Here is a 25,935-nt window from a genome sequence, read left to right on the forward strand (position 1 = left end):
CAGTGCAACTGACACAATGTTGTTTTTGTTATCACGCAGCAGCTTTAGTCCCATCATAAGATTAATTTCAAATATTCTATCTCGAATGCTAAGTATATTTAATTCTTTCAGTGCCTCTTACCTGTCGCCCTTCTTGTATATTGGGACTACGTTAGCTGTCTTCCAACTTTCTGGTAGGTCTCCTGTTTCCAGTGACTTGGTATACACCATAGAGAGTGGCACACTTAGTGCTTCTGCACCTTCCTTTAGTATCCATGGTGAGATTCTATCAGGCCCAAACAGCCTTTGTTACATCCAGCTCCAGCAGACACCTTTTGACCTCATCACTGGTGAGGTCAAATTCCTCCAAGGTTGCTTGGTTAGCCTCCTCTTCATTTAGTGCAGGGACTTCTCCTTGTTCTATTGTGAAGACCTCCTGGAATCTCTTGTTGAGTTCTTCACACACCTCCTTGTCATTCTCTGTGTATCTGTTCTCCCCTTTTTTCAATTTCATCACTTGTTTCTTCACTGCTGTTTTCCTCTTGATGTGGCTTTAGTTGGGTCTTGGCTTTACTCACTATGTCATTTTCATACTGTCTCTCTGCTTCCCTCTTCACTCTGAGGTACTCATTTCTGGGTATCGGGTATCTCTCCCTGCTCTCCAGTGTTCTGTTATTTCTGTAGTTTCTCCATGTTCTTTTACTCAGTTGCTTCGCTACCTTGCATTCCTGGTTGAACCATGGGTTTTTCTGTTCTTTTTCGTTTTTCTCCTTTTGGACCGGGATAAACCTGTCTGCAGCTTCCTGGCACATCTGGGTAACAAAATCCATCATGTCCTGCACATTCTTATCTCTAAGTTCTGTTTCCCATGGTATTCCCCTTAGGAAGTTCCTCATCTCATCATATTTTTCTCTTCGGTAATTCAGTCTATTTCCCTCCGATCCCATCCTTGGATAGGTTATCTCTACCTCTTCCAAGTACTCAAAGGTCAGTACACTGTGGTCACTCATTCCTGTGGGGGCTTCAACTTTGACTTTCCTTATTTCTGACTCATTCAGGGTGAATATCAAGTCGAGTCTAGCTGGTTCATCATTGCCTGTCACTCTTGGGGGTTCCCTGACATGCTGGCTCAGAAAGTTCCTTGTTCTCACTTCCAAGAGTTTAGCTCTCCATGTATCTGCACCACCATGTGGGTCCCCATTCTCCCAGTCTATCTTTCCATGGTTGAAATCACCCATGATTAAGAGTCTTGAGCCATTCCTGCAGGCAACTGAAGCTGCTCTCTCTATTATATTATTGGTTGCCATGTTGTTCCTATCAAACTCCTGTCTAGGTCTTCTGTCATTTAGGGGAGGGTTGTAAATAACTGCCACTATTATCTTAAGTCCACCCATTGTTATAGTTCCTATTATGTAATCTCTGAACCCGTCACAGCCCGGAATTTCCATCTCATCAAAACTCCAGTTCTTCCTTATCAGCATGGCCACTCCTCCACCTCCTCCTTCTCTCCCTTCCCTCTCTTTCCTTACTATGTAGTAGTCCTTTGGAAACACAGCATCTGTTATGACTCCTGACAGTTTTGTTTCCGTGATTCCTATTACATCATGGTTTTTTTCTTGCGCCCTTTCCACCACCGCCCCCCCACCCTCCAGTCCCCCGCATCCCCCATACACATACTCTCCCCCTCTCTCTCCTCCTCTCTCTCTCTCTCTCTCTCTCTCTCTCTCTCTCTCTCTCTCTCTCTCTCTCTCTCTCTCTCTCTCTCTCTCTCTCTCTCTCTCTCTCTCTATCTCTCCCACTTTCTCCTCTCTCTCTCCCACTCTCTCTCTCTCTCTGTCTCTCTCTGTCTCTCTGTCTGTCTCTCTCTCTCGCTCTCTCTCTCTCTCTCTCTCTCTCTCTCTCTCTCTCTCTCTCTCTCTCTCTCTCTCTCTCTCTCTCTCTCTCTCTCTCTCTCTCTCTCTCTCTCTCTCTATCTCTCTCTCTCTCTTTATCTTTCTCTCTTTCTCTCTCTCTCCCTCCCTCTCTCTTTATCTCTCTCTCTCTCTCCCTCCCTCTCTCTTTATCTCTCTCTCTCTCTCCCTCCCTCTCTCTTTATCTCTCTCTCTTCCTCCCTCCCTCCCTCTCTCTTTCTCTATCTCTCTCTTTATCTCTCTCTCTCTCTCTCTCTCTCTCTCCCTCTCTCCCTCTCTCTCTATCTCTCTCTCTCCCACCCCACTCTGCCCTTCTGACGAATCCTATCACGGCACAACTAGGAACAGGGTCAAGCATGACAGCCAGAAGCAACAGGGGAACAGGGAAAAGTTCAGGCGACGAAATGAAGGAAATGTTCGCCCAGTTTCTGGAGGACATCAAGAGTGAGATGCAGGAAATGATGCCGGAAATGAAGAATGAAATAAGCAACCTAAAAAGAGAGCTGACAACAGCAAAGGAGGAGATTAGAGCCCTCAAAGAGAACAGTATCGATGCTGAGACTCAGATAACCACCCAGGGAGAAGGTGGTAGTAGTACTTTGCAAGAGAAAGCCACATTAAAAGCAACATTTGCAGAAATGCTAAAAAAACAACAACTCTGAAGTAATGTCTGCAGTGATGGAGGTAGCCATGAAAGCAGCCACCTTACAGGAAGCGGCATGCTCCACTAGCCAGCTGCTGGAAAGGAAAAGAGCAGTGGTAGCTGTAGGTATTAAAGAGCAGGAAGGCTCTAATGGGAAAGAGTGGAATGATAAGGACAAAGTGGCAGTGAATGAAATAGTGAAGGCACTAGACATGGAAGGGGCTGAGCATAGCATTGAGAAGGTTTTCAGGTTAGGCTGGTACAAAAAAGACCGAGACCGTGTGTTAAAGATAGTGTTTGCAAACGTGAACACAAAGGACACGATTCTAACAAAGAAAAGCCACCTGCAACATGTGGGAGAATTCAAAAAAGTATTCCTCCAGATGGACATGACGAGGGAGGAGAGGGCCATGGCGGCAGAAGCGAGGAAGAAGTGCAGGGCGAGAGGGGAAAACCAGGAAACCACAGCTCCCAACACATCGCCCCCAGAGGCGAGGGGGAAACCCACAACCAGCTACCCAGCAACACCAGCGGGGAGGGCAACCCCACCACCCTCCTCTGCATAGAAAACACCCCTTTCCTTCCTGTCCTCCCGCCCCGTTCAAGGATAAACTATTCAACACTGGTGGGACGCGAACAAGGGGACACAGGTGGAAACTGAGTACCCACATCAGCCACAGAGACGTTAGAAGGAACTTTTTCAGTGTCAGAGTAGTTAACGGATGGAATGCATTAGGCAGTGATGTGGTGGAGGCTGACTCCATACACAGTTTCAAATGTAGATATGATAGAGCCCAGTAGGCTCAGGAATCTGTACACCAGTTGATTGACAGTTGAGAGGCGGGACCAAAGAGCCAAAGCTCAACCCCCGCAAGCACAAATAGGTGAGTACACACACACACACACACACACACACACACACACTAGGTGGAAGTATCCTAGTATCCTCTGCAACCCTGGTATCCACCTCACAAATCCTCACACCCATGGCACAGCTTCCTCCACCAACAGAACATTCACCAAGGAGGAGATTTGAGAAGGGACAGAAGAAAGTGAGCCTCAAGGCAATGTACACTAACACAGACGGTATTACAAATAAAGCAAATGAACTTGGGGAATGGGTACTAGAGGAAAACCCAGACATAATAGCTCTCACAGAAACAAAGCTGATGAAAACAATAGCAAATGCAGTGTTCCCACAGGACTATTATGTTATGAGGAAAGAGAGAGAAGGAAGAGGTGGGGGTGGTGTAGCTCTGCTGGTAAGAAAAGGCTGGGATTTTGAGGAGTTGGTTGCTCAGGGATGTGAAGGTTTCAGTGACTACATAATAGGAACAATAACAACTGGAGGGCAAAAAATTATAGTCGTAGTCATATATAATCCACCACCAAATGACAGAAGACCCAGACAGGAATATGATAGAAACAATATGGCCACCATTAACGTAATAGAGAGAGCAGCTTCTGTTGCTAGCAGGAATGGATCTGGACTACTAATCGTGGGAGACTTCAACCATGGGAAGATAGATTGGGAGAACAGAGACCCGCATGGAGGACCAGAAACATGGAGAGCTAAGCTGCTGGACGTGGCAACAAGAAACTTTCTAAGCCAGCACATCAAGGATCCAACAAGAATGAGAGGAGAGAATGAACCAGCAATGCTTGATCTGATATTTACCCTAAATGAGTGGGATATAAGAGAAGTCAAGATGGAAGCGCCCTTGGGAATGAGTGATCACAGTGTATTGAACTTTGAGTACCTGGTAGAGCTAGGAATTTCCCCCCCCCCCAAAAAAAAAATGAACTAGGAAACAAAAGGCTGGCATACCGAAAGGGAAATTATGAGGAGATGAGAAGCTTCCTAAGGAAAATACCTTGGGACACAGACCTCAGAGCTAAGTCTGTACAAAATATGATGGACTATGTCACCCAAAAGTGTCAGGAGGCAGTAAGCAGATACATCCCGGCCCAAAAGGAAAAATCCGAGAAGCAAAAGAAGAATCCATGGTATAATAGGGCATGTATGGAAGCAAAGAAACTGAACAAAAGGGCGTGGAGGAACTTCCGGAATAGCAGAACACCAGAAAGCAGAGAGAGATACCAGAGAACCAGGAATGAGTATGTCTGGGAGAGAAGAGAAGCAGAGAAAAGTTATGAAAATGATATAGCAAACAAAGCCAAGACCGAACCAAAGCTACTCCACAGTCACATCAGAAGGAAAACAACAGTGAAAGAACAGGTAGTGAAACTTAGAACAGACGAGGACAGGTATACAGAGAATGACAAAGAGGTGTGTAATGAACTCAACAAGAGGTTCCAAGAGGTCTTCACAACAGAACAAGGTGAGGTCACTGTGCTAGGAGAAAGGGAAGTAAACCAGGCGGCCTTGGAAGAGTTTGAAATTACGAGAGAGGAGGTCAAGAGATACCTGCTGGACCTGGACGTTAGAAAGGCTGTTGGTCGAGACGGGATCTCGCCATGGGTACTGAAAGAGTGTGCAGAGGCACTTTGCTTGCCACTCTCCATAGTGTATAGTAGGTCACTGGAGACGGGAGACCTGCCAGAAATATGGAAGACGGCGAATGTGGTCCCAATATACAAAAAGGGCGACAGGCAAGAGGCACTGAACTACAGGCCAGTATCCTTGACTTGTATACCATGCAAGGTGATGGAGAAGATCGTGAGAAAAAACCTGGTAGCACATCTGGAGAGAAGGGACTTCGTGACAAATCGATAACAAGGGTTCAGGGAGGGTAAATCTTGCCTGACTGGCTTAATAGAATTCTATGACCAGGTAACACAGATTAAGCAAGAAAGAGAGGGCTGGGCGGACTGCATTTTCTTGGATTGTCGGAAAGCCTTTGACACAGTACCTCATAAGAGGCTGGTACATAAGCTGGAGAGACAGGCAGGTGTAGCTGGTAAGGTGCTCCAGTGGATAAGGGAGTACCTAAGCAATAGGAAGCAGAGAGAGTTACGGTGAGGGGTGAGACCTCCGATTGGCGTGAAGTCACCAGTGGAGTCCCACAGGGCTCTGTACTCGGTCCTATCTTGTTTCTGATATATGTAAATGATCTCCCAGAGGGTATAGATTCATTTCTCTCAATGTTTGCGGACGATGCCAAAATTATGAGAAGGATTATGACAGAAGAGGACTGTTTGAGGCTTCAAGAAGACCTAGACAAACTGCAGGAATGGTCGAACAAGTGGTTGTTAGAGTTTAATTCAACCAAATGTAATACACTGAAGATAGGTGTAGGGAGCAGGAGGCCAAATACAAGGTATCATCTGGGAGAGGAAATTCTTCAGGAGTTAGAGAAAGAAAAAGACTTGGGAGTTGATATCACGCCAGACCTGTCTCCTGCAGCACAAATCAAGAGGATAACATCAGCGGCATATGCCAGGCTGGCCAACATACGAACGACATTCAGAAATTTGTGTAAAGAATCATTCAAAACTTTGTATACCACATATGTCAGGCCAATCCTGGAGTATGCAGCCCCAGCATGGAGTCTATATCTAGTCAAGGATAAGACTAAACTGGAAAAGGTTCAAAGATTTGCCTACAGATTAGTACCCGAGCTGAGAGGTATGAGCTACGAGGAGAGACTACGGGAATTAAACCTCACTTCGCTGGAAGACAGAAGAGTTAGGGGGGGACATGATCACCACATTCAAGATTCTCAAGGGAATTGATAGGGCAGATAAAGACAGGCTATTTAACACAAGGGGCACACGCACAAGGGGACACAGGTGGAAACTGAGCGCCCAAATGAGCCACAGAGATATTAGAAAGAACTTTTATAGTGTTAGAGTGGTTGACAAATGGAATGCATTAGGAAGTGATGTGGTGGAGGCTGACTCCATACACAGTTTCAAGTGAAGATATGAAAGAGCCCAATAGGCTCAGGAGTCTGTACACCTGTTGATTGACGGTTGAGAGGCGGGACCAAAGAGCCAGAGCTCAACCCCCGCAAGCACAACTAGGTGAGTACAACTAGGTGAGTACACACACACACACACACACACGCACACACACAAACACACACACGGGAGCCGGTGGCCAAGCGACGGGAGCCGTTGGCCGAGCGGACAGCACACTGGACACGTGATCCTGTGGTCCCGGGTTCGATCCCGGGCGTCAGCGAGAAACGATGGGCAGAGTTTCTTTCACCCTAAGCCCCTGTTACCTAGCAGTAAATAGGTACCTGGGATTTAGTCAGCTGTCACGGGCTGCTTCCTGGTGTGTGTGTGTGTGTGTGAGTGTGTGTGTGTGTGTGTGTGTGTGTGGTGTTCGGGAAAAAATAGGAACCTGTACACCTGTTGATTGACGGTTGAGAGGCAGGACCAAAGAGCCAGAGCTCAACCCCCCGCAAGCACAATTAGGTGAGTACACACACAGCGGGGAAGAAAGGAAGTGTTTACTAGAGTTGGATGTGACAAAGGCTATAGGCCCAGATAGAATCTCCCCTTGGATACTAAAGAAAGGAGCAAAAGAACCGTGCCTGCCACTCTCCATAGTGTATAACCAATCACTGGCAACAGGGGAACTGCCAGAAATTTGGAAAGCAGCTAACGTAGTCCCGATATACAAGAAAGGGGATAGACAGGAGACACTGAACTACAGGCCAGTGTCGCTAACTTGCATACCATGCAAGCTGATGGAGAAGATTGTGCGAAGAAAACTTGTGGAACATCTGGAGCGAAGGAACTTTGTAACACAGCATCAACATGGGTTCAGGGATGGCAGGTCCTGCCTCACAGGGTTACTTGAATTCTACGATCAAACAACAAAAATAAGGCAAGAAAGAGAAGGGTAGGCAGACTGCATATTTTTGGATTGCCACAAAGCCTTTGATACAGTACCACACAAGAGGCTAGTGAAAAAGCTGGAGATGCAGGCTGGAGTGAAAGGGAAGGTACTCCATTGGATAAAGGAGTACCTAAGCAACAGAAGATAACGAGTCAATGTGAGGGGTGAGGTCTCAGATTGGCGAGACGTTACGAGTGGAGTTCCGAAGGGGTGAGTTCTTGGACCTATACTGTTTCTGGTATATGTAAATGATCTCCCAGAGGGTATAGAATCGTTTCTCTCAATGTTTGCTGATGATGCAAAAATTATGAGAATTGAAACAGAGGATGATAGTAGGAGGCTACAAGATGACCTAGACAGACTGAGTGAATGGTCCAACAAATGGCTGTTGAAGTTCAATCCGAGTAAATGCAAAGTAATGGAACTAGGCAGTGGAAACAGGAGGCCAGACACAGGATACAGAATAGGAGATGAAGTACTTAATGAAACGGTCAGAGAGAAAGATCTAGGAGTTGATATTACACCAAACCTGTCTCCTGACGCCCACAAAAAAAGAATAATGTCTGCGGCATATGCGAGGCTGGCTAACATCAGAACGGCGTTCAAGAACCTGTATAAGGAATCATTCAGAATCTTGTATACCACATATGTAAGACCAATCCTGGAGTATGCGGCTCGAGCATGGAACCCGTACCTTGTCAAGCACAAGACGAAGCTGGAAAAAGTTCAAAGGTATATCACTAGGCTAGTCTCAGAACTAAGAGGCATGAGTTACGAGGAAAGGCTGCGGGAAATACACCTTACGACATTGGAAGACAGAAGAGTAAGGGGAGACATGATCACAACTAACAAAATCCTCAGGGGAATCGACCGGGTAAACAAGGATAAACTATTCAACACTGGTGGTATGCGAACAAGGGGATACAGGTGGAAACTGAGTACCCACATGAGCCACAGAGACGTTAGAAAGAACTTTTTTAGTGTCAGAGTAGATAACGGATGGAATGCATTAGGCAGTGATGTGGTGGAGGCTGACTCCATACACAGTTTCAAATGCAGATATGATAGAGCCCAGTAGGCTCAGGAATCTGTACACCAGTTGATTGACAGTTGAGAGGCAGGACCAAAGAGCCAGACCTCAACCCCCGCAAGCACAATTAGGTGAGTACATACACACACACACACACACACACACACACACACACACACACACACACACACACACACACACACACACACACACACACACACACACACACACACACACACACACACACTCACAACAGCAACAAGGCCTTCCCCCCCCCCCCACATCAAAACTTTATTTAATTAACTCCACAAGACGATGATTTAAAAAGAACAAGAAGAGAGAGACAAAAACAGATCAGAGATACAAAAGAACTCGAACACAACCGTTAAAACAGAAGAAGACTAACAGAAAGATCTCAAATAAAAGAAAGTTTCCGGGAAACCATGGCAGGTTTCCACCTCAATGCTCACTCATCCCAAGACTCAAAATCCTTTGGTTCAATCGCCCTAATGGCGTCCTTATTCTCCGCCCTCACAAATATTGCAGTATCCCCAAGATTTTGTGCTTCTGAGAATGGGAGGAAGAGATGGAGAGAGGAATGAAGGGAGGAATAAAGGAGGAGGGATGGAGGAAGGTGGTGAAAGAGAGGCTACTTCATACGCCCTCCAGTAAGCTGAGTCGACTATAAGGTGTGTTGTAAACACAACAAACCTCACTCGATCCTCTGCTTACGGAAGATCATAAACAATCGAAGGCCAAGGGAAGAGGATCCAGCCTTTGTTTACATCAGCGGAAAACGTTTATCTTTTGCTTATCCCGCGTGTTTTTTGTTAAGTTCTCGCGTTTTTTTTTTTTTTTGCTATGTTCCCGCGTTTCCATCTAGATAAATTATTTTCTTTATTTTCTAATTATGTTTATATTTTGTTATGGAAGTTTCAAGATTGTCTTCTCTTTCCGTGTTTCATTCTCATCATTTCTCCTTTTCCTTCTTGTGGTCTCTTTCTCATCAGTTTTACTCAATCATATTTGTTCAATTCTTCTCCCGTATGTTTCATCTCTCATCGTCTCCCTGTTCTTCTTTTGACATCACTCATACTTTACCATCAATTATCTTGTCAATCATATTTGTTCGATACTTCTCCTCTACCTTCTCTCTCTCTCTCTCTCTCTCTCTCTCTCTCTCTCTCTCTCTCTCTCTCTCTCTCTCTCTCTCTCTCTCTCTCTCTCTCTCTCTCTCTCTCTCTCTCTCTCTCTCTCTTCTCTCTCACTCTCTCTCTCTCTCTCTCTCTCTCTCTCTCTCTCTCTCTCTCTCTCTCTCTCTCTCTCTCTCTCTCTCTCTCTCTCTCTCTCTCTCTCTCTTCTCTCTCACTCTCTCTCTCTCTCTCTCTCTCTCTCTCTCTCTCTCTCTCTCTCTCTCTCTCTCTCTCTCTCTCTCTCTCTCTCTCTCTCTCTCTCTCTCTTTCTCACTCTCTCTCTCTCTCTCTCTCTCTCTCTCTCTCTCTCTCTCTCTCTCTCTCTCTCTCTCTCTCTCTCTCTCTCTCTCTCTCTCTCTCTCTCTCTCGGGTTTGTGGTGTGTTTATGTGGTGTGTGTTTGTGGTGTGTGTTTGTGGTGTGTGTGTGTGCTTGTGGTGTGTGTTTGTGATATGTGTTTGTGGTGTGTGTTTGTCGTTTGAGTTTGTAGTGTGTGTTTGTGGTGTGTGTTTGTGTTGTGAGTGTTTGTTGTGTGTGTTTGTGGTGTGTGTTTGTGTTGTGAGTGTTTGTTGTGTGTGTTTGTTGTGTGTGTTTGTGATGTGTGTTTGTGGTGTGTGTTTGTGGTGTGTGTTTGTGGTGTGTGTTTGTGATGTGTGTTTGTGGTGGGTGTTTGTCGTGTGTGTGTTTGTGGTGTGTGTTTGTGTTGTGAGTGTTTGTTGTGTGTGTTTGTTGTGTGTGTTTGTTGTGTGTGTTTGTGATGTGTGTTTGTGGTGTGTGTTTGTGGTGTGTGTTTGTGGTGTGTGTTTGTGGTGGGTGTTTGTCGTGTGTGTGTTTGTGGTGTGTGTGTTTGTGGTGTGTGTTTGTGGTGGGTGTTTGTCGTGTGTGTGTTTGTGGTGTGTTTGTAGTGTGTGTTTGTTGTGTGTTTGTTGTGTGTGTTTGTTGTGTGTGTTTGTCGTGTGAGTTTGTGATGTCTGTTTGTGGTGTGTGTTTGTGGTGTGTTTGTAGTGTGTGTTTGTGGTGTGTGTTTGTGGTGTGTGTTTGTCGTGTGTGTTTGTCGTGTGTTTGTGGTGTGTGTGTTTGTGGTGTGTGCTTGTGATACGTGTTTGTCGTGTGTGTTTGTCGTGTGTGTGTTTGTGGTGTGTGTTTGTGGTGTGTGTTTGTGGTGTGTGTTTGTCGTGTGTGTGTTTGTGGCGTGTGTTTGTCGTGTGTGTTTGTCGTGTGTGTGTTTGTGGCGTGTGTTTGTCGTGTGTGTTTGTCGTGTGTGTGTTTGTGGTGGGTGTTTGTCGTGTATGTTTGTGGTGGGTGTTTTTCGTGTGTGTTTGTCGTGTGTGTGTCTGTGGTGTGTGTTTGTCGTGTGTGTGTCTGTGGTGTGTGTTTGTTGTGTGTGTTTGTGGTGTGTGTTTGTCGTGTGTGTGTTTGTGGCGTGTGTTTGTCGTGTGTGTTTGTCGTGTGTGTTTGTCGTGTGTGTGTTTGTGGTGTGTGTTTGTCGTGTATGTTTGTGGTGGGTGTTTTTCGTGTGTGTTTGTCGTGTGTGTGTCTGTGGTGTGTGTTTGTCGTGTGTGTTTGTGGTGTGTATTTGTAGTTTGTGTTTGTCGTGTATGTTTGTGGTGGGTGTTTTTCGTGTGTGTGTTTGTGGTGTGTGTTTGTGGTGTGTGTTTGTGGTGTGTGTGTTTGTGGTGTGTGTTTGTGGTTTGTGTTTGTCGTGTATGTTTGTGGTGGGTGTTTTTCGTGTGTGTATTTGTGGTGGGTGTTTGTCGTGTGTGTCTGTCGTGTGTGTTTGTCGTGTGTGTCTGTCGTGTGTGTTTGTCGTGTGTGTTTGTTGTGAGTTTGTTATATGACAAAGATTTTAGTGATGTGTGTGTGTGTGTGCTGGGTGTGTTCTCACCAAGTTGTGCTTGCGGGGGGTGGAGCTCTGACTCTTTGGTCCTGCCTCTCAACTGTCAATCAACTGATGTACAGATTCCTGAGCCTACTGGGCTCTATCATATCTACATTTGAAACTGTGTATGGAGTCAGCCTGCACCACATCACTGCCTAATGCATTCCATCCGTTAACTACTCTGACACTGAAAAAGTTCCTTCTAACGTCTCTGTGGCTCATGTGGGTACTCAGTTTCCACCTGTGTCCCCTTGTTCGCGTCCCACCAGTGTTGAATAGTTTATCCTTGTTTATCCGGTCGATTCCTCTGAGGATTTTGTAGGCTGTGATCATGTCTCTCCCTTACTCTTCTGTCTTCCAGTGTCGTAAGGTGCATTTCTCGTAGCCTTTCCTCGTAACTCATGCCTGTTAGTTCTGGGACTAGTCTAGTGGCATATCTTTGGACTTTTTCCAGCTTCGTCTTGTGCTTGACAAGATACGGGCTCCATGCTGGGGCCGCATACTCCAGGATTGGTCTTACATATGTGGTGTACAAGATTCTGAATGATTCCTTACACAAGGTTCCTGAACCCTGTTCTGATGTTAGCCAGCCTTGCATATGCCGCAGACGTTATTCTTTTTGTGTGGGCTTCAGGAGACAGGGTTTGGTGTAATATCAACTCCTAGATCTTTCTCTCTGACCGTTTCATTAAGTACTTCATCTCCTATTCTGTATCCTGTGTCTGGCCTCCTGTTTCCACTGCCTAGTTTCATTACTTTGCATGTACTCGGGTTGAACTTCAACAGCCATTTGTTGGACCATTCACTCAGTCTGTCTAGGTCATCTTGTAGCCTCCAACTATCATCCTCAGTTTCAATCCTCCTCATAATTTTTGCATCATCGGCAAACATTGAGAGAAACGATTCTATACCCTCTGGGAGATCATTTACATATATCAGAAACAGGTATAGGTCCAAGGACTGACCCCTGCGGGACTCCACTCGTAACGTCTCGCCAATCTGAGACCTCACCCCTCACACAGACTCGTTGTCTCCTGTTGCTTAGGTACTCCTGTATCCAATGGAGTACCTTCCCTTTCACTCCAGCTTTTTCACTAGCCTCTTGTGTGGCACTGTATCAAAGGCTTTCTGACAATCCAAAAATATACAGTCTGCCCACCCTTCTCTTTCTTGCCTTATTTTTGATGCCTGGTCGTAGAATTCAAGTAACCCTGTGAGGCAGGACCTGCTATCCCTGAACCCATGTTGATACTGTGTTACAAAGTTCTTTCGATCCAGGTGCTCCACTAGCTTTCTTCGCACAATCTTCTCCATCAGCTTGCATGGTATGCAGGTTAGGGGCCTGCATACCATGACCTCTGTGTGTGTGTGTGTGTGTGTGTGTGTGTGTGTGTGTGTGTGTGTGTGTGTGTGTGTGTGTGTGTGTGTGTGTGTGTGTGTGTGTGTGTGTGTGTGTGTGTGTGTGTGTGTCCGCGCGCGGGCGCTCAGTTCTAATATTCCAGTGGCTCATTTGTATACTTCATTTCCAGTTGGTTTCTCCTGAAAAGTCTATTTGCTGACTACTTTATTAATTCCCATGAGTATTTTCTATGTCGGGATCATGTCGCCCTTGCTATCCTCCAGTAATGCAGTTACTCCAGTAATTGGGACACCGTTGTGTAGACAATGGTTAGGTTGTGGCAGAAGATGTGGGTTTGGTGTGTTCTTCAAGGGCGTCCTTCCTGGGGGTCTCGTGGGGTCTGTCTCTCAGATGCTGGCTTGTGTTTAACCTTCTTCTCTACAGTGGGGAGGTTTTAGCACCTCTCCTCTTCCTTTACCTCTCTTTGTCTTCTAACCTTCTGTCCTTCTTCTTCTTCTTCTCCTTCTCTCTCTCTCTGTCTCTCTGTAGCGGGGTTCAGCAGGTAGAGACCAGATTACTCGGTTAATTCCGCCTTTACCTGCATCTAATCTCTCTTCCTAATCCCCTCTTTTCCTCAAACTTTCACCCTCCTCCTCCCCACACTTCCCTCACTCCCTCCACCTCTCATACTTCCTCCCTCTCTCCACCTCCAACACTTCCTCCTGGATACACTTCACAGCCCCTCCCCCTTCATCATCTTCCTGCCACCATCACTCCTCTTACTACACTGTCCTCATATCCCCTCCACTTCCCCTTACATGTTCCTCGTCCTTGCGGGGTCCTCTCAGTATCAGCCCTCATGCGGACACATATAAAAACAAGGAGTGCGTCTTCCAGCATATTCTGACAGGCTGCGGGCTGTCCTGTCCCTCCTCCTGTCCTAAAAACGAACTCCTAATCAGAGTGAGAGTGAGAGTGAGAGTGAGAGATGAGAGAGAGAGAGAGAGAGAGAGAGAGAGAGAGAGAGAGAGAGAGAGAGAGAGAGAGAGAGAGAGAGAGAGAGAGAGAGAGAGAGAGAGAGAGAGAGAGAGAGAGAGAGAGAGAGAGAGAGAGAGAGAGAGAGAGAGAGAGAGAGAGATGGGAATCTGAAAATGGCTCAAGATTTCTGCTTCACGCTTCTCCTCTCTGACTCACCCTAAAACCCACGAGGAGAGGGTGGGGAGGATGGGAAGGATGGAAGGGGGGGGGGGAGAGGATAGAGAAGGGAGTGGGAGATTGGACGGGTTAGGGACCCGTCAGGAGTGAATGAAAGTGGGTGTAGTTCCTCTCTCTCTCTCTCTTGGCATTTCACTGGATCTTTGCTCCTTTTCTCTCACCTCCCCCCCCCCCTCTACCCAAGCTCTTCTGGAAAATGGGAAAAATGAGAATAGAGTCGGGAAGGAAAGAAGGGGAGGGAGGCGTGAGGTGAATGTGATTATAATTCTCAGCGGACGCTGAAGATTATTAATGGGACGTCGGGGTGCGACAAATTAACAGAGGTCTCAAAGATTTGTTGCAGTCAGTCCTCTGTTGTTCATTTAGTTGCTCACGTTTTCTTTGACTTACGTTAATGAGGATTTTCCTGCCGTTGTTGCCATTGACACATTCGCTGTTCTTTCTGTTGCCGAGGCGAAACATATTGGGCTTATTGAGGCCCAACAAATGACTCTACATCATGCCAACCACAACAGTTGCCTAACTCTCGGGTACCTATATACCACTTGGCGAACAAAAGCGTCAGATGAACGGAAACATTGCCCAAACGGTTCGTCCTGCCGCAGGAATCGAACCAGACCATTCAGCAGTGAGCGCCGCAGCGACACCTGTTGGCGGTCTCCGTCGCCACATTAAACAAATAATAATCACAATAATAATTTTACTATCACAACAATTGTTATAATTCATTATGAATATTCGTAATACATTATTTAATATACAAATAAATTTATTATTATTATTATTATTATTATTATTATTATTAATATTATTATTATTATTATTATTATTATTGTTATTATTATTATTATTATTATTATTTGCTCACCAAGTTATGACTCTTTTAACCTCGCATCTTAGGCTGTGGCTCTTTGTTTGTGTCTCTGTGTTACTGTGTTTGTTTCTGTGTTACTGTGTTTGTTTCTGTGTTACTGTGTTTGTTTCTGTGTTACTGTGTTTGTTTCTGTGTTACTGTGTTTGTTTCTGTGTTACTGTGTTTGTTTCTGTGTTACTGTGTTTGTTTCTGTGTTACTGTGTTTGTTTCTGTGTTACTGTGTTTGTTTCTGTGTTACTGTGTTACTGTGTTTGTTTCTGTGTTACTGTGTTTGTTTCTGTGTTACTGTGTTTGTTTCTGTGTTACTGTGTTTGTTTCTGTGTTTCTGTGTTACTGTGTTTGTTACTGTGTTTGTTTCTGTGTTACTGTGTTGTTACTGTGTTACTGTGTTACTGTGTTTGTTACTGTGTTTGTTTCTGTGTTACTGTGTTTGTTACTGTGCTACTGTGTTTGTTTCTGTGTTTCTGTGATACTGTGTCTGTTTCTGTGTTTCTGTGTTTGTTACTGTGTGTATCACTGTGCTACTGTGTGTATCACTGTGTTACTGTGTGTATCACTGTGTTACTGTGTGTATCACTGTGTTACTGTGTGTATCACTGTGTTACTGTGTGTATCACTGTGTTACTGTGTGTATCACTGTGTTACTGTGTGTATCACTGTGCTACTGTGTGTATCACTGTGTTACTGTGTGTATCACTGTGTTACTGTGTGTATCACTGTGTTACTGTGTGTATCACTGTGTTACTGTGTGTATCACTGTGTTACTGTGTGTATCACTGTGCTACTGTGTGTATCACTGTGTTACTGTGTGTATCACTGTGTTACTGTGTGTATCACTGTGTTACTGTGTGTATCACTGTGCTACTGTGTGTATCACTGTGTTACTGTGTGTATCACTGTGTTACTGTGTGTATCACTGTGCTACTGTGTGTATCACTGTGTTACTGTGTGTATCACTGTGTTACTGTGTGTATCACTGTGTTACTGTGTGTATCACTGTGTTACTGTGTGTATCACTGTGTTACTGTGTGTATCACTGTGTTACTGTGTGTATCACTGTGTTACTGTGTGTATCACTGTGTTACTGTGTGTATCACTGTGTTACTGTGTGTATCACTGTGTTACTGTGTGTATCACTGTGCTACTGTGTGTATCACTGTGTTACTGTGTGTATCACTGTGTTACTGTGTGTATCACTGTGCTACTGTGTGTATCACTGTGTTACTGTGTGTATCACTGTGTTACTGTGTGTATCACTGTGTTACTGTGTGTATCACTGTGTTACTGTGTGTATCACTGTGTTACTGTGTGTATCACTGTGTTACTGTGTGTATCACTGTGTTACTGTGTGTATCACTGTGTGTATCACTGTGTTACTGTGTGTATCACTGTGTTACTGTGTGTATCACTGTGTTACTGTATATGGTATTATATTTGCTACTGTTTTTGTTGTATCTTATACTGTATTAGTGTATTTGTCGTTGTATTTGTGGGTGTAGTTGATCTTGGGGACCACAATGGCACTTCAGCCACGATGATGTTTTTTCAGACTGATAAATTATCCAATTATTTGCGAAAACGATTATTATGGTACAGTGAAAGATAATTGTTTAGGCGCGATTATTTGTTTCGAAGATTAGTGATTATGTGCCGTACGATAATTGGGGCTTTGGATTCGGATTGGTGTTGTTTGCGGAGGATTGCGGAAGGCTTAGCGTAGGAGCCTGCCGGCTGAGTGGACAGCGCTCAGGATTCGTATTCCTAAGGTTCCGGGTCCGATCTCCGGCGGAGGCGGAAACAAATGGGCAGAGTTTCTTTCACCCTGATGCTCCTGTTGACCTAGCAGTAAATAGGTACCTGGGAGTTTGACAGCTGCTTCCTGGGGATGTGTAACCAAAAGGAGGCCTGGTCTGAGGACCGGGCCGCGGGGACGCTAAGCCCCGAAATCATCTCAAGATAACCTCAAGAATCTCAAGATAATAGAATGCCTGCTATTTTCATACCGTGTTTGAGATTCTTATATATTGACAGCCTATGCTAAGGTGTAACTGATTTGGAGTCAGGCCAAGGGGAGCCGGTCAGCCGAGCGGACAGCACGCTGGACTTGTGATCCTGTGGTCCTGGGTTCGATCCCAGGCGCCGGCGAGAAACAATGGGCAGAGTTTCTTTCACCCTATGCCCCTGTTACCTAGCAGTAAACTAGGAACCTGGGTGTTAGTCAGCTGTCACGGGCTGCTTCCTGGGGGTGGAGGCCTGGTCGAGGACCGGGCCGCAGGGACACTAAAAAGCTCCGAAATCATCTCAAGATAACCTCAAGAAGATAGGCCTACCTGCTTCTCGAGGGTTATTATAAGGTATTAATAATGATGATAATCTCTCTATATCTATAATAATCTCTCTATATCTATAATAATGTTTGTTTGTCCCTGGGTTGAGGTCAGATGCTTGCCATTTGCCTCACTCAACTTTGCCGGAGGAATGGTCTATGGTGTCAAAATAAGCAGGAGCCTCAGAAACTTTAAAGGTTTCAGTTGAATCCGCTTTTACATTACATTTTAGTGTATAGTGGCCCAGTGGTTTTTATGGTGTGCGCTTGGGAGTACCCAGTGTGTGCAGGTTCGAATCCTCCTCAAGGTCATAACAGATATTCTCTATCATAATAATAATAATAATAATAATAATGTGTGTTTATAAAAAATATCTAAAACTTGATGGAGTAGTTAACTAAGTACAAATGACGTATAATTAATAAAGCCACTTAGGCTCTAAGTCCTATCAACCTCTGTGTTTTATACTTGAGATTTGAAGTTCTAAGGAAATTATTTATTTTCAATAAAATATATCTAGATGTTGGGGGTTTATTAGTTAACACAGATGTTACAATCATCGATGAATGATAAGTTTGTATTAGGTTAGATTGGTTTGGCAACGTTAATTAGATTAATAATTTCCTTTATAATAATGTACAGACATGGACAGCCCTGCAGCTGAGGTAATTAAGTGATACTACGCTTTTTTCTGACTGAAGGAACACGTTAGGCAATGTATAAAGATATTTTTTATTCAAATATATCGCTGGGCTCCACGAGCTAGAATGTAAATAGTGCATTACCCCATGGCAGGCCGGTGACGGGAGACTCGTCTATTTTATTAATTGGAAACATTACAGTCTGAAATTCGCGTTCTATCATTTTAGCTCGATATCCATAATTCTAAAGGACAATAGCAACTATTTCTGCATTAATAATGTCCTTTTTCAATATTTTTATTTATGTTTTTTGAAATATAATTGTATATCAGAGCTTCAGCTCTGAGGTACAATTCATGTAGGTAAGCTTCTCGTGCATTATTATGAGTTACTCCAATTAATGTATAAGTATATTAGCAATTATTTTAAGTTACGCCTGAATTGTTTTACATAATATACACTTATTGTACCTGTTAAGTAACCACTGTATCATATTTCTTGTATATCTTATCAATAACAGTTATAATAATATGTTATTTTATCACTTTGATACAATAACTTAACTGTACGTGCAATTTTCTTCATAGTTTGCTGTAAGTTTAGCCTGGTACGCACACAATTCTTACTTCAAGACCAGGGATTTGGCCGGTGAACTTATTCTTTTGTCCAAAATCATGTCCAAGACTAAAGTATTCTTTCTGGTTGGCCAGTGAGGTATTGTGTTGCCTCAAATAAACTTCTAGAGGTTGATAGGCATTAAACTACAAGCACCAAACCAAGAAATCAAATTACTTAATATATTTAAAACTACTTCGAGGTTTCATATTAACCTAGTGATCAGAGCGTTATATATTATGTGCTGATTAATATTGTTTACTGATTCAAAATTGTCTCTCTTTCTCAGGTACGTGGAATGAGAGGATGACGGATGTTGAGTCAGACGACAATGTGAGATAAATATTGTTTTCTGCATTAAGTTATCCACTATGTTAATGTTTATGTTGCGTCATCATCATCCAGGTTACTCATCACCCAAGTTACTCAGTCATCAGGCAGGTTGTTTGTGTGTCAGGGACTGACTCAGGTGCTTGGTATTCAGTGGTTTGGTTTTGGGCTTAATATCTTTTAAGCTCTGAAGGGTTATTGAGGCCAAGCAATAACCTACTGATCAACATACGTAGCCTAAGATAGAAGTCAAGTCTCGTTGTAAACACCAACAAACGAGGAGATATCTTTCTAATGTATATCTGTGATGGTGGTGGTGTTTGGCTTAAGGTCTACAAACCTCTGAAGAGTTATTAAGACCACATAGTACTGACTGATCCGCCACTTAAGCCTGGACGTTGTTCAGGGCGGCAGTAAACTTCCAGGGAAAAGAAAATTAAAAAAAGCTTTACTATACCTCTTGGTTTTGGACTTAATACTATCAAACTATAAAGGGTTGTTAAGGTTAACACAAATGCTTAATAATCCACTAACAAGGAAAGTTTGGGCATAAAAAATAATTTAGGATTAAGGTAAACTCTATATTATATAGAACATGTATGATGTAATATTAATTGACTTTAATAAAAATAATCGGATTATTTCAAAAGTATCTAATGTGTAAATATGTTACTTTTTATTTTAATATTAAAACGTGTCAAACTTATTTAAGGTTTATTATTATATTATTATTATTTTGTTTAAGAATACAATGTTATGGGTAATATTTTAATGTTATAAAAATAACGTTTTTAAAATATTTTGAAGAAATGTTGTGAAAGTCGCAATGAGCAAGGGTGAACTCAACTATATTTCTGTTGACAGCTGTGTTGGGATATTTTGTTGCCAGACTTTGTTCAAAGGTGCTGCCACGTTGCTCTTGGCGAGAGGGAACTGGAAACATTTTTTCTTTTTAAATTTAAACTTAGAGTTTGTTTTATTCGTTAGGCTTTTGCTGCCTGTAATAGAGGTGTTGTGAAGGTCTCATCCCACAACTCCACCCATTCCACCACTCCATCCTTCCTACCATTCCACCCATCCCGTACTCCCACGTATGGGTTTCTGTAGTATAGTAGTCTACGTCTTCGGCTTACAATCGCGAGACCCGGGTTCAATCCCCTAGACAGCACAAAAACGTTTCCTTTCATCTGATGTCTCTGTTAATCTAACAGTAAAAGAGTTACGTGGAATAACTCCATATAATACCAACTAAACGGCCAATTATTTACGTAAGGGCCACCGTCTCTCCTGTAGTCTCTACGGGGGCAGGAATTCGGTGGCTTGTCAACGGTCTCCTCTATATTCCTTGGGATTGTTTCCAGTTAGATTTTAACAGAATCAAAACCACACCCCAAGCACCATCACCACCACACTTCACTCGACATCACCCCGACCATCACACCCTAACACCACAACCACACCACCACTACACCCCCTCTCTACCACACTCCGGCTACCACCACCACTACACCCCCTCTCTACCACACTCCGGCTATCACCACCAACACTACCAACACCAACACCACCACCACCACCACAAACACCACCACCACCACCACACCACCACTTCACCAACACCACTACCACCACCACCACAAACACCACCACCACCACCACAAACACCACCACCACCACCACACCACCACCAACACCACCACCACCACAAACACCAACACCACCACCACCACAAACACCAACACCACCACTACCACCACCACCACAACACCACCACCACAAATACCACCACCACCAACACCACCACCACCACCACAACACCACCACCACCACTCCACCACACCACTACACCACCACCAATACCAACACCACCACCACCACCAATATCAACACCACCACCACCACCACTCCACCACCACACCACCACTCCACCACACCACCACACCACCACACCACTACACCACCACCAATACCAACACCACCACCACCACCAATATCAACACCACCACCACCACCACACCACCACACCACCACACCACCACACCCCACTCAGCCGCCAACCCCCATAATCAATACACTATCGCTCACATCTTCACAACTGCCAACATCCTCCGCCTTCCCCAGCTAGCGGGAAACCTTCCAATTTACTGAGAATTCCATGAAATTAGAAAATGGCTTCTCGCCTGTGTGTGTCCACGGGAGATACCGCGCCAGAGTCCCCCCTTAACTGTGCTCGCTTACACCCAAGGTAAACATATCCCGTTTTCTGTGGCTGTTTGTTGCTCTTGCCATCTCCCAGGCATATGTTTTACCTCCCCTCTGTTTTATGTACTGTTTTTTGTGTGTTTTAGTGAGATCAAAGGCAGTTACGAGTCTCTGATGGAAATAGTGTTTGTGTGAGGGGAAGAGTTTAGTAAGGGCTTGCTTGCTTGCTTGCTTGCTTGCTTGCTTGCCTGCTTGCTTGCTTGCTTGCTTGCTTGCTTGCTTGCCTGCTTGCTTGCTTGCTTGCTTGCTTGCTTGCTTGATTGATTGCTTGCCTGCTTGCTTGCCTGCTTGCTTGATTGCTTGCTTGCTTGCTTGCTTGCTTGCTTGCTTGCTTGCCTGCTTGCTTGCCTGCTTGCTTGCTTGCTTGCTTGCTTGCTTGCTTGCCTGCTTGCTTGCTTGCTTGCTTGCTTGCCTGCTTGCTTGCTTGCTTGCTTGCTTGCTTGCTTGCTTGATTGATTGCTTGCCTGCTTGCTTTGGAAGGCTTGAGTTTCAGGGTTCATTTGGGTTGGTAAAATTGTGAATTGAATATTCTGTTGTTTCTTGTTATAAACAATCGAACATAACACAACCCAACAACTTTTGGGGTTGTGTTATGGTTGATTGTTTCAGTGGTGGTTGTTATGGTTGATTGTTTCAGTGGTGGTTGTGTTATGGTGGATTGTTTCAGTGGTGGTTGTTATGGTTGATTGTTTCAGTGGTGGTTGTTATGGTTGATTGTTTCAGTGGTGGTTGTGTTATAGTTGATTGTTTCAGTGGTGGTTGTTATGGTTGATTGTTTCAGTGGTGGTTGTGTTATAGTTGATTGTTTCAGTGGTGGTTGTTATGGTGGATTGTTTCAGTGGTGGTTGTGTTATGATGGATTGTTTCAGTGGTGGTTGTGTTATGGTGGATTGTTTCAGTGGTGGTTGTGTTATGATGGATTGTTTCAGTGGTGGTTGTGTTATGGTGGATTGTTTCAGTGGTGGTTGTGTTATGGTGGATTGTTTCAGTGGTGGTTGTTATGGTGGATTGTTTCAGTGGTGGTTGTGTTATGGTGGATTGTTTCAGTGGTGGTTGTTATGGTTGATTGTTTCAGTGGTGGTTGTGTTATGATGGATTGTTTCAGTGGTGGTTGTGTTATGATGGATTGTTTCAGTGGTGGTTGTGTTATGGTGGATTGTTTCAGTGGTGGTTGTGTTATGATGGATTGTTTCAGTGGTGGTTGTGTTATGGTGGATTGTTTCAGTGGTGGTTGTGTTATGGTGGATTGTTTCAGTGGTGGATTGTTTCAGTGGTGGCTGTGTTATGATGGATTGTTTCAGTGGTGGTTGTGTTATGGTGGATTGTTTCAGTGGTGGTTGTGTTATGGTGGATTGTTTCAGTGGTGGTTATGTTATGATGGATTGTTTCAGTGGTGGATTGTGTTATGGTGGATTGTTTCAGTGGTGGTTGTTATGATGGATTGTTTCAGTGGTGGTTGTTATGATGGATTGTTTCAGTGGTGGTTGTTATGATGGATTGTTTCAGTGGTGGTTATGTTATGGTGGATTGTTTCAGTGGTGGTTGTGTTATGGTGGATTATTTCAGTTGGGGTTAGGTTAGGTTGTGACTGTGTTGCGTGACGGACAGCCATACAGACAGACACACAGAAATACACAGACATACACAGACATACACAGACACACAGACAGACAGACCTGTCACTTCAGGGAACAAGAAGCAAAACTCCTGGGACCAAGTTGGTTAAAGTTGTCTCAAGTTTGTAACTCTCTGATGTCTAAGATAACTTGTTCAGACTTAGCAGACATCTTCAGTATATATGAAGATGTATGTACATCTATCAGTACATACTGATAGATAAGTAACAGTTGGGCTGGATAAATAGACAAACGTGAATGTATATATGTTGATGTTTGTATGATATACATTGACATATATATCTCCCTCTCAGGAGAGGGAGAGGCGGATTGATGTATTGCTAAGTAGCTGGATATTCAACTCGATGATAATCTATTCTATCCAATCGATGATTGATAGATGATATTCTAAGCAAAGTCCTGGAAGTTTCATAGTGGTTAGACGGAATAATAATGAATCCACATGGATTACTACAGGTCTTTAGAACCTGTAGTAATCCACATGGATTACTACAGGTCTTTAGAACCTGATATGTTAACAAGCAAAAACAATTCTCCATTCTTAACCCTTTGTATAAAAGCATTAAGAATTAGAAAGTTAATTTAGTACAACAATTTCTCTAACTAGTTAAAAATCTATATAAATAAAAATGTATATGTTTGTTTGTAATCACTAATTTCCCAAAGTTCTTTACCGATTGCTTTGGAAATTTTTATACAACGTTCCATTCGCATCCGAGCGGGCTTTTATATACCTTCTATATAGATGCCACGTCTGTGACGGGGAAAAAACATGCTTTTTTATGAAAAACTGTTTTTTTTCATGTGAGGGGAAATCTTCGAAACCTCTTTACCGATTGCTTCGAAATTTTGACAACGCTTGCATTCAAATAGGCGCGTGTTTTTATATACCAACTATATACATTCCTCACCTGTGACAAGAAAAAAAAAACATTTTTTTAAAACAGAGCCATCTGTTGGACGTACGAGCAACACACGCTGTAATCTCCTAATGTTCTTCACCGATTGCTTTGAAATTTTCACACAGCGTTCAATTAGAATATGCGCGTGTTTTTATACACCTACTGTATAGAGGCCCAACCTGTGACAGGTAAAAACACGCCCTTTAAAAAAAAAAAAAACAGCGCCATCTGTTGCACGTAATAGCGACACACGCTGAACTAAATATGTTACGATTCCATTTCAATGTTTTCGATTTCACTGTCAAAATGAATTTTCATTTTGAAAATTGCGAGTCGGTCGGCCGAGTGGACAGCACGCTGGACTTGGTCCCGGGTTCAATCCCGGGCGCCGACGAGGAACAATGGGCAGAGTTTCTTTCACCCTATGTCCCTGTTACGTAGCAGTAAAATAGGTACCTGGGTGTTAGTCGGCTGTCACGGGCTGCTTCCTGGGGGTGGAGGCCTGGTCGAGGACCGGGCCGCGGGGACACTAAACAGCCCCGAAATCATCTCTAGATAACCTCAAGATAACCTTCATAGATTTCGATTTATTTTCATTTTAATTTAATTATTTTGTGTGACATTGGATTGAAATTGAGCTGTGTTGTTCACCATACCATTCATTTCATAAGTAGTAGAATAGATGCCACACCTGTGACAGGTAAAAACATTCTATTTTCAAGAAACAATGCCATCTGTTGCACGTGAGAGCAGCACACGATATACTAAATATATTATGATTCCATTTCAATGTTTCCGATTGCATTGACAAAATAAAATTTCATAGATTTTGAATTATTTTCGTTTTGACTTAATTATTTTGTGTGACATTGCGTTTTAATTGAGCTGTGTTGTTTACCATACCGTTCATTTCGTGAGTATAGTTTATTTGTTTAATTTTTCATTGATATTCATTTCGTTTTTTAAACTGTTTTTCTTATATTTCATTAATGGGAACATTAGATCATTTGATGCTCCCAATTTTCTGATGGGAACATCAGATAACGGGGGAGTGGGGAATGGTTGGGAGGACGAGGGGACGGGGGAGTGGGGAATGGTTGGGAGGACGAGGGGACGGGGGAGTGGGGAATGGTTGGGAGGACGAGGGGACGGGGGAATGGTTGGGAGGACGAGGGGATGGGGGAGGGGAGGAATGGTGGGGAGGACGAGGGGACGGGGGAGTGGGGAATGATTGGGAGGACGAGGGGACGGGGGAATGGTTGGGAGGATGAGGGGACGGGGGAGGGGAGGAATGGTGGGGAGGACGAGGGGACGGGGGAGTGGAGGAATGGTTGGGAGGACGAGGGGACGGGGGAGGGGAGGAATGGTTGGGAGGACGAGGGGACGGGGGAGGGGAGGAATTAGTGGGGGAGGATTGGAAGAGAGGGGAAAGGTTGCTGAGCCACAGCAACGCGTGGCCGGGTACAGCTAGTGTTAAATAAATCATTAGGGGAAAACATAATGACAGAATTGTGTAGTATTAGAAATATATATTTTGTCTCAGTATTTATTAGAGAAGAACTTAACATTATGCCTTCATGCAGGTCGGCGTTCAATCCCCCGACCGTCCACAAGTGGTTGGGCACCATTCCTTCCCTTCCCGTCCCATCCCAAATCCTTATCCTGACTCCTTCCAAGTGCTACATAGTTACAATGGCTTGCAACTTTTCCCCTGATAATTCCTTCCCTCAAACTATCGGTCAATTAGCTTAACGTCAATTGCGAGAAAATGATTTGAATCCATAGTTGCAAAAGGCGTTCGTCAACACCATAACAACATAAATTAATTAATGATTGACCACATGGCATTACTAAGGGTCGCTCGTGGGTACATTACTACTCCAGCATAGTTGAGGCACTTGACAGTGGAAGAATTGATGTACCTTGACTTTAGTAAAGCTTTTGATACTGAGTGACAGACAAACGTCTTATTAACAACTCAAGGGGCTCACAGTATTGCGGGGTGCCATCTTAAGATGACAAACAGCCTCGTTATGTTAACACAAACGAGCAGTTTGTTTAAATGTAGTTAAGCCTTGTGGTGGGAACTACTGAATCTTAATTACAACTAATTACAATTAACAATTAACATTCTCATAATAAATAACAATAACGCAGCAACAGATATGATAGACCAAACCACACGTCAGAAGACGAGGAGAAGACCACGTTTTGGTCCACCTTAAGCCACTCAAGGGATGGCATGGGCATGAATAGCCCCGTAAAGGGAAGATTTTTTGGAGTGAATATGACACACAATATAACACGAAACAATGTATATAAATTAGATAAGTTTTGATTTAGGAAAGACC

General features: G+C 43.9%; 1 protein-coding gene across 1 annotated transcript in view; it reads left to right on the forward strand.

Moving 5' to 3' along the window:
- Positions 1-25,935, forward strand: part of loaf (lost and found) — a gene marked incomplete in the record, with an annotated part of 419,589 nt that overhangs the window by 152,174 nt on the left and 241,480 nt on the right.

Source organism: Procambarus clarkii, chromosome 31 (assembly GCF_040958095.1).
Source record: "Procambarus clarkii isolate CNS0578487 chromosome 31, FALCON_Pclarkii_2.0, whole genome shotgun sequence".
NCBI classification, from domain to species: domain Eukaryota; kingdom Metazoa; phylum Arthropoda; class Malacostraca; order Decapoda; family Cambaridae; genus Procambarus; species Procambarus clarkii.